The following is a 10,468-nucleotide window of genomic DNA, read 5'->3' on the forward strand; positions in this document are numbered from 1 at the left end:
TTGGGCCTGAGCAGGCCCAAGGGAGGTGGCTCACGCCATGTTACCTAGGCAGCAGCAGGGGACGAAAGAGGAAGTGAAGACCCCGCATGGCCTTTTTATAGGGGAGCAGGGCATTATGGGAATGGAATACCTGGTCCCTGTGACCACCCCCTGGGCTGGGCCCACCCCTTGGGACCTCCCAGGTGTGGCCTGTGCAGTGGCATCTGGGCCAGCACCCAGCCTAAACCACCACAGACCACCCCTTATTCCATACCATTATCCCTGCACCCAGAACATATCATCAAATTAGAACTCTTCTTATGACATGTGTAGCAACAGTCCATGTCTTCTTCTGGGCTTCCTTCCACACAGTCTCTCATTCAGGCTCAAGCATCAGTCCATTCCAGTTGTTCTTCCTCATATGATGGAACCTCCCAGCGACACAGTCCTCCTCCTGCAGTGTGAATTCCTTGTGGACTCCTTGGGACATCCTGGTCACCTGGAAACACCTCACAACTTCTCAGCCAAGCCTTTATCTGCATTTACAGTTTCTCAGCGGCTTTTTCCACCCCTGGGGCAAGCCGGTCGGAGCAATCAGGCTCCATGACCGCCTTTTCCATCCCTCCAGGGAACCACAACCGACAGCTTCTGGCCAGTCCAAAGCTACACCAATGCACACCGCAGGCACATCGCCCCCCCACGGGGCGTTCACATACCGAGGCATCGCCGCATCCGGTTCACAGCCCTCCCCCGGAGGGGGCGGCTGCAGCACAGCTCGCTGAGAAGAGAGGAGGCGGAGCCAGGTGCTCGGCGCCGTTTTCAGAACATGCCCGAAAACACCAGGGAAAGATTTACAGCTGCCGCCGCCGCCTGAACGCAGCCCGGCTCGGGCGGTGCCGCCGCCGCCGCTTGAACGCGGCCCGGCCCGGCCCCCGCCGTCTCTGTCGCCGCGATGCAGAGTCCGAGTCACCTCCAGCAGTCGCTTGCCCGCTCGCCGCGGGTGTCCGCCCCCGCAGCGGCCGCGGGCCGACCACGCTCTGCTTGCCGCTGCCCCTCCTCCGCTCCCTGCCGCTCCGCAGAGAACGAGGAGAAGGCAGGTCTCGCCTTCTTAGGCTACTCGAGCATTCTTAAGCCACCCTGGGCAGAAAGTCACAGAAAGAACCACCCCTCGCTGTTCCCAAGCAACAGGAGGGACTTCCATGCCATCAGCCACGCACCAGGTGTCCTTCTGCAGTCCACAGGAGTTCACACAGTCGCCCCGGCAACAAAACCTGAGCCCCAACTTCCCAAACCCAAGCCAACGCCCAGAACTAAATTTAAACTCTCCATCTTTTGCAATCTGAGCTGCAGTTGGCCCCATGTTGGGCGCCAAAATGTAATGGGTTGGGGCAGATCCCCTCCCCACCACAGGCAGAAATAACGACTCAGGCAAACGGATTGCAAAAGTGATGAAAGTTTAAATAGGAAAAAACAATAACAAACAACAATGAAAGTTTTACAGAGACCCACAAGCACCATGACAAAGAGAGAGATCCCAGAACATACCCAAGAACATCCCATCCCCACCTGGGGGTACACCCAACCCCCCCCCCCAGGGCTCTTTCTTCCCCCCCCCAACCCAGCCTTGGGCCTGAGCAGGCCCAAGGGAGGCGGCTCACGCCATGTTACCTAGGCAGCAGCAGGGGACGAAAGAGGAAGTGAAGACCCCGCATGGCCTTTTTATAGGGGAGCAGGGCATTATAGGAATGGAATACCTGGTCCCTGTGACCACCCCCTGGGCTGGGCCCACCCCTTGGGACCTCCCAGGTGTGGCCTGCGCAGTGGCATCTGGGCCAGCACCCAGCCTAAACCACCACACACAGCCATGCTTCGCTAAACCCATCCTTTGAATCACAGACAGCTGAGTCTCTGAGCCATTTACTCTTAGAGATGGTAAGGACCTGTAACGCCAGCTCCAGCATCTTGATACCAATACCAGATTTTTCTTCATGATCATAGAATCAACCAGATTGGAAGAGATCTCCAAGATCATCCAATCCACCCTATCACCCAGCCCTATCCAATCAATTAGAACATGTCACTAAGTGACTCATCCAGTCTTTTCTTGAAGATCTCCAGGGAGAGCAACTCCACCACCTACTTGGGCAGCACATTCCAATGGTGAATCGCTCTTTCTGTGAAGAACTTCTTCCTAGTATCCAGCCTAAACCTCCCCTGGCACAGCTTGAGACTGTGTCCCCTCATTCTGTTGCTGGTTGCCTGGGAGAACAGACTGACCCCCACCTGGCTACAACCTCCCTTCAGGTGGTAGTGGATGGCAATAAGGTCACCCCTGAGCCTCCTCTTCTCCAGGCTAAACAACCCCAGCTCCCTCAGCCTCTCATAGGGCTTGTGTTCCAGGCCCCCCACCAGTTTTGTCGCCCTTCCCTGGACACCTTCCAGTACCTCAACATCTCTCTTGAATTGAGGGGCCCAGAACTGGACACAGTACTTAAGGTGTGGCCTAACCAGTGCTGAGTACAGGGGAAGAATAACCTCCCTTGTCCTGCTGGCCACACTATTCCTGATTCAGGCCAGGATGCCATTGGCTTTCTTGGCCACCTGGGCATGCTGCTGGCTAATGTTCAGCCTACTATCTGCCAGTACCCCCAGGTCCCTTTCTGCCTGGTTGCTCTCCAGCCCCTCTGACCCCAGCCTGTAGCACTGCTTGGGGTTGTTGTGGCCAAAGTGTAGACCCTGCACTTAGCCTTATTAAATCTCGTCCCATTGGCCCCTGCCCACCCATCCAGCCTGTCAAGGTCATTCTGCAGAGCCCTCACACTCTTCAACAGATCAACACCTGCTCCTAACCTGGTGTCATCTGCAAACTAGTAAGTTGATGATGAACTCAATCCCCTCGTTCAGATCATCGATAAAGATATTGAACAGGATGGGGCCCAGCACTGAACCCTGGGGGACACCACTAGTGACTGGCTGCCAGCTGGATGTGGCACCATTCACCACCACTCTCTGGGCTCAGCCCTCCAGCCAGTTCCTAACCCAGCACAGAGTGCTGCTGTCCAAGCAACGAGCTGACAGCTTGGCCAGGAGTTTGCTGTGGGGGACGGTGTCAAAAGCCTTGCTGAAGTCCAGGTAGACTACATCCACAGGCCTCCCCACATCCACCAGGCAGTCACCTGATCATAGGAGATCAGGCTGGTCAGGCAGGACCTGCCCTTCCTAAACCCATGCTGGCTGGGCCTGATCCCTTGGCCATCCTGTAAGTGCTGTGTGATTGCACTCAAGATGACCTGTTCCATAACCTTGCCTGGCACTGAGGTCAGGCTGACAGCTCTGTAATTCCCTGGTTCCTCTTTCCGGCCCTTCTTGTGGATGGGCATCACGTTGGCCAGCTTCCAGTCATCTGGGACCTCTCTTTAGTGAACCAGGACTGTTGAAAAATGATGGAGAGCAGCTTGGCCAGCTCATCTGCCAGCTCTCTCAGCACTCCAGGATGGATCCCATCTGGTCCCATGGACTTGTGTCTCAGCAGGTCCCTTACTTCTTCCTCCTGGATTACAGGGGAACTATACTGGTCCCTGGCTCCATCTGCCAGTTCAGGAGGCCACTTGTCCTGAACACAACCTGTCCCACTATTGAAGATTGAGACAAAGAAGGTATTAAGTACCTCTGCCTTTTCCTCATCTTTTGTTACCATATTCCCCTCTGCATCCAATAAAGAGTGGAGGTTGTCCTTGCCCCTTCCTTTGCCATTATTTGTAAAAGCATGTTTTTATTCTCATTTACAGCAGTGGCCAGTCTAGGTTCTAAATGGGCTTTTGCCTCTCTATTTTTTTCCCTGCATGATCTAACACCTAGTGGCACTAGGTTCCCAGCAACCTCTTCCAGTACTTCACTACCTTTCCTGATACTTTTTTCCTGTTATCTTGCATAGCTATTCCATCCTTCACTTTAAACCCATTACTTGTCCTCTTTGCTTGAAGGCTGAACGATTCTCTCAGTTGCTGAAGTGCTATGCATACAGGCTGCCAAGGGATTTAAGTCCTCAAAGAAATTACCTGACAGGTTTTTCTGGGCACGTTTTTTCATATACTTACCAAACAGGATTTTTTTGAGAAGCTGGGCCAAAAGTTATAAAGCTTTCAGTATTGATTGTAGGTTCTTAAGAAATCTGCAGAATAGCTTTTGCTTTGCTGGCCACTGTATCTTTTAGCCAGGAAATCAGTTTCCTACCTGCACCATCATCAGGGAACAACCTGGGCGTTGGGAATGGCCTACAGGATGAAGGGCTCGTCTGAGGCATGGAGCAACAAAATGAGCATCTCTGGTTTCACGTTTCAGTGGGCTTTATGATAGAATAGCTTATCCTGTACCCAGACAATGGAAGTTAGTTTGTTCTGAATATACCTGACCTTCCTCTAAATTAACCTGACACATTGAGGTGAGAGGATGCTGAATCTACCGTTGAATGCAGATAGTTACTCCAGACTAAAAATTCTCTGTAGTCCCAAAATGAGGAAGGCCTTGACTCCAATGAAACTGCATGAAACTGAGCAAGGGAGTGGTCTGTGAGTCTATCAAGGCAGGGATATGAGCTGACCTTGATCAGCTGACCAAAGCATTGTGGGATCGCCAAGGTTAAGCCAGCCTACACCCTGCATCAAACCTTAGTGGATGAGGGAAAGGCTGTGAATGTTGCCTACCTGGACTTTAGTAAAGCATCTGATATTGCTTCTTACAGCATTCTTCTGGAGAAACTGGCTGTTCATGACTTGGATAAGCGTACACTGGGTGAAAAACTGACTCGCCAAACCTTAAGAGTAGCAGCAAATGGAGTTGAATCTGATTGGTGACTGGTCACAAGTAGCATTTACCAGGGCTCAGTCTCTTGGATATCTTTATCAGTTACCTGGACAAGAAGACCAAGTGTACCCTCAGTTAGCTTGCAGACCGCATCAAGTTGAGTGAGAACGTCAATTTGCTTTAAGATTGAAATGCTCTACAATGGGATCTGAACAGGCTGGATTGATGGACTGAGGGCAGCAGTATGAGGTTCAACAAGGCTAAACACTGGATCCTTGCCTTTGTCACAGTAATCTCATGCAGTGCTACAGGCTTGTGACAGAGAGGCTGGAAAGCTGCCCACTGGGAAATGATCTGGGGGCATTGGTTGACAGCCAGGCAAATGTGAGCCAGAAGCATGCTCAGGTGGCCAAGAAAGTCAACAGCATCCTGGCTTCTATCAGGAATAGCATGGCCTGCAAGACTATGGAAGTGATTGTCCCCTGGACTCAGCACTAATGAAGCTGTACCACAAATACTGTTTCATTCTGGGCCCCTTACTACAAGTAAGACACTGAGTTGCTGGTGTGTGTCCAAAGATGGATTTAGAGCATAAGTATTATGAAGAGCAGTTGAGGAAACTGGAGTTGTTTAGTCTGGAGAAAAGGAGGCTCATAGGAGGCCTTATCACTCTCTACAACTTGCTGAAAGGAGGCTGATGTGGAGGTTGGTCTCTTCTCCCAGATAACAAACAATAGGATGAGAGGAAATGGCCTCAAGCTTCACCAGGGGAGATTTACATTGGACATTAGGAAAACTTTCTTTGATGAAAGGGTTTTCAAGCAATGGAATAGGCTACTTGAGGGAAGTGGTGGAGTCACCCTTTAAAAGACATGTCTATGTGGTGTTTATGGACATAGATTAGTGGTGGACTTGGCTAAAAACTTTCTAAGATTATATGATTTCGTTGTTACAGGCTGGGGTTTTTGTGGTGTGTTTTGTTTGTTTTGGTTTTTTTTAATCTTTTCTTTTTCTGGATTTTTTTGCATTAACTAGGAAAAATATGGATGTGACATCAGTAATGTTGATGTCTAATTGTTACATCTTTATGTATTGATGTGGAGTTACTGTATGCCGAAATGAGCATACAGTGTCCCAGGAACACTGGAAATAAGTGGTATTTGTAACTCTGCCAGGAAAAATAAGAGCTTGGCTGACCATAGCTTAAAATCTTCCTGTTTGGTAAAAAAAAGAATGAACAGTTGATTCTCAAAATGTCTTTAGTGGTTATCCTGCTAAGATGTACAGCCTGTTTTGCCCTAGGGAATTTGGCTGATTTTGTACTGAAATTGCCCCTTTAGACTGGCTGCTACACAAGAAGAGAATAGTTTGGAATCTTTCATCTGATAGGTTATTGTTAGTGCTGATGCTTAGAAGTTGGCTCAGAGCTCGTGACCAATGCTCCCTAAAAATATGTGCCTAGTCTGCTGAGTGCCTCTCCTGCTCTTGTCATTATTGTCAGTCACTGTACACTGAGGTGACTTCTTCCTCTCCCTCATGCTCAGAGTTGCTTCTTGATTTCCTGTGGAACTGTCTGTCCCTCCAGCCTTTTTTTTGCCTCAGAGATGGAAATGTAGACAAATGGTTTCTCAGCAGCCTTCTTTTATCACCTTGACTTCAGCAAAGCAACTTCATTCACTAAAAACTATTCCTGGTGCTCCAGGAACTTCTAGAGCTGTTCTCTAGTAGCTGCTGCCTGACTGGAGTAGGTGAAGCTGCCACTTGGTTTCAGACAAAATCTATTCCAAAGCACCCTCTGCTGGCTCAGCATCTGTTCTTTTTTTATCCCAGGCATGTGAGAAATCCCATAACCATCTGCCAGATTTATTGCATCATAATCATGCAGAGATGGAATAATCTGTGATTAATGGAAAACCTACGCTATTGTCATATCTGATTAACTGTAACTATGAGATATCATCTCTGATAGGTGCTTAAGACTGCTACAGTCATTTCCATGTTCTATTTAGTGGGAGGTGTCTCATAATGAAGCTACGTATCTTGTTCCTAGAGATACGAACAGTGAAACAGAGTTCCATTAGTATCTGGTACAAGCTACAGCAGGGAAATCAGTGTAAAGGATTCAGCCACACAGAGCAAGCCACTTCTCTGTTTTCTGAGTATTCCAGAAGGTAAGTCAATTTTTTATATCATCATTTATCCAAAAATTACTGAAGTATTCTATAAGAAAGTTTATTTCAGTTCACTTATGTGTTTCTTTATCTCAAGAAAAAGATTAAAATAGTAGATATGTTTATGTGATGGACAAGTAATTTTAAGAGCAACAAAGATTTGCCTTATAATGAAGGGTATTTAGAAATGGATTTGCCCTCAGTTATTTTTACTAATTATTCAAGGACCCAGAAAATATTTACTGTGCAATGGATTTTTTCAGAGTGTACTTTATTTCCTCAATATGTTTTGTAAGAAGAGCATCCATATCAGTTCTAGTGTTTCTATACTTTACTATAGAAATTGCTGTGTTTTACACTTACAGCTCTAACTAGTATAGGTGCCATCTGCTGAGTGCTAGTTCTGGAATAAGTTCACAGTTATTGCTGTTTGAATCTAATAACCTATTTTCAATAAGAATAGATTTTCTAGCTTAATAAAAGAATGAAAACAACATTCAAAAGGTGGATTAATGAATTTCATGTCTTAGTAAACAAATCTCATGCAACTACTGTTTCACACTATATTTATGTTGTAAAGTCTATGAAGCTTTTAAAAGTGAAAATTTCAATAACATTTCCAGTTTTTTGTCTTTATGCAAATTGTGGTTCTTTTATAATGTTTGTTCACTTTTATGAATGGTAATATAAACAGCTTGTTGCCAAATACAATTTTTGAAGGGGAAAAGAAAAATAATCAGAGATACGGTACTAACACAGGTCCAGTGCTTTCTCAGCATTATACTGAAACTTTCCTTAGACCGAAGTTTCAGCTTAGACTGAAGTTCACAACACACACCTGTTATGAGATCTGTGAAAAATTTTTCTAGGCATAGCCTGAAACTACCACAAGTTTGCTTCTAACTTGATTTTTCTTGAAAACTTATCTGCTTCTTCCTCATGCATGATAATAGAGCTCACCACTCTGTGATCTGCAGTGAAAGACAGCATTCAAACAAAGGGTTTATTAATGGTAAGTAGAATGGTTTCAGTTGCACAGTATAGCTGGATTGTATATCTGCTGTGTCCTGTTATATTCCTAGTGTAGGTCAACTTAATATACACAAATAAATAGCCAATTTCTTTAATAATGTAGTTTGCTGGAGTTTAGAGAAGGGAAGGCTGAGTGGGGACCTGATCAATATTTACAAATAACTTAAGGATGGATGTCAAGAAGATGGGGCCAGTCTTTTTTCACTGGTGCTCATTGATAGGATGAGTGACAATGTATAGTATCTGGAACACAGGAAATTTTGCCTCAACATGAGGAAAAGCTTTTTTTTACTGTAAGGTGATGGAGCAGGCTTCCCAGAGAGGCTGTAGAATCTCCTTCTCTGGAGACTTTCAAAATGCACCTGGATGTGTTCCTATGTGGTGTGCCCTAAGTGATCTTGTTTGGCAGGGGGATTAGGCTAGATAATCTTGAGGTCCATTCCAATCCCTGTCATTCTATGATTCTGCTGGAGAGTGCCTGAGCTACACCACTAGGTATGAATTACAACAGGTGCATTTCAATTAGACACAAAGGAAAATGTCAGTGAGGTATGGGATCTGCCCTGCTGCTGTTAGAAAATGTGATGGGTTGAAATTCCCCCCAAAATAAAATTGCCAGACCAGCTCAGTTGAAAGCAAATGAAGCTGTATTTACAAGCAAAACTACAATCTAAAATATGAAAGGCAATGAATATGTACAAAATATACAATATTTACATACATTTACGATTTATAAACAACACAAGAACCCCCCTGGACAAAACCAGGGGGTTACCAACAGCTTCCTCCTCTTCCCCTATGGCCTCTGTACATGGGGCAAGAGAAGAAAGGAGAAAAACACAGAGTAGGCTGTTAGTACTTAGTCACAACAAAAACACATTCAAGGTCAGCAAGGCCAGCAGAAGCACCAGCTAGAGCGAAGAAACTGCTGAGTTAAAACTAACTTTATTTTTGTACAGACCAACAGTTATCTAGACTTTGTCATTATCTTCCTTTTTACATCCAATGGTAATTCATTTACACTCTCTCTTTCTGTTCAAGATCTGTGGAAAATTCTCTAGGCACAGCCTAAAACTGCCACATAAGAGTATAACATACATTCCTTTATCGAGCTTTCCAGTCCATTTCTTCAGTTCCCCTTCAAGCTATCTCTGCTGCTGACACACACCTGGTTTTTTTCTTACTGCTAAACACTTCACCTAGAGAAGATACCTGAAGATATTTCTGCTTTCATAGAAAACAACAACAAAAAGTTGTACACCTAAGCAGTTGGTTGTGTGTAAGCTTAAATTAAAACCAGGGCATATTCCAAGTATTTCCAGGTTATTGTCTCGGTCCGGAGAGGGAAGGAGACTCAGTTCTTTTGAATATTCCCGTGTTGTGACATTAGAGGCACAAGCGAGGCCAAAATATCAACAGCTAGGCTATTTATTACATAAATAAAAGGGAAATAAGAAGGGGAGAGGGAGAAGATAGAGAAGGAGAGAGAGAAGAGAGAGAGAAGAGGAAAGGAATTATATTACCACACCCCTCACCGCCCCCAAGACAGTTTGAGTCTGTGGAGGAAAGGTGCTGCAGGAGATGTTGGGTTTGTAGAGAAACGGTGCTGAGGCTTTGGCTGGAGTAGAGATGTGGTCCCTCTGGGCAGCCTGGGTCTGTAGAGAAAGGGTGCTGAGGCTTTGGCTGGAGAAGACATGAGGTCCACTGGGCAGCCTGGGTCAGCTCCATGAGTTGCAGTAGACGGGACTTAGGACATGGAGAGAGGGTTCAGTCTGCTTCTCCCAGGCTCCATGACCTCTTTTCTCCGATGCAGCCTTGGCCCGGGCTTTTCCTTCCTCCTCAGCGGCATGGTCCTTCTGTGTTTTTCTTCTTCCTTAAGCCAGTAGTGGTCAAGTCTTTTATACAGTTTTTAGTCCTTAGGTATATGTCCAAGCATTGTCCCTCAGGAATTCAGGAGCCAGGAAATCCTCCTTAGGTAAATATCCAGGTATCGTTCCCCAGGAAATCTTTCTGTGCATTCCTGTGTGTTTAGGCAGGGGTCTAGAAGGAGGGGGGGGGAGGGCCTCCACCTTCCCCTTCTCCATCTAACCTGCCCACACACCCATCTCGCCATCCTCCCTTCCTGGGGGTATCTGAAGCTGGAAATGACCTTGTCCTGAAGGCGTGCTGGCTGGGTCCTTGGGCCATTGTTGTAGGCTAGCTGCAGTCCAGTGTTATCACAATGCAATCGCAAGGTGATTTGCATCCAGGATTGGTCTTTGCACCTTCTTTCCAGTGGCTCTGCCCAACAACATATTGTCTGGGCAAGCAGCAAGTGATTTTATCTTTGTTGAGTCATACAAGGAATTTAGACTCTCACAGTTATATTCCAAGTATATTCCAGGTATTTCCAAGTTGAGGATCTATCCTTTTCTAAATCAGGGTATAATTCTTCTGCACTTAATTATGAAGAGGATGGCACTTTACATTTAGCTTCCTTAAAA

The sequence above is a fragment of the Dryobates pubescens genome, chromosome 7 (assembly GCF_014839835.1).
Source record: "Dryobates pubescens isolate bDryPub1 chromosome 7, bDryPub1.pri, whole genome shotgun sequence".
NCBI classification, from domain to species: domain Eukaryota; kingdom Metazoa; phylum Chordata; class Aves; order Piciformes; family Picidae; genus Dryobates; species Dryobates pubescens.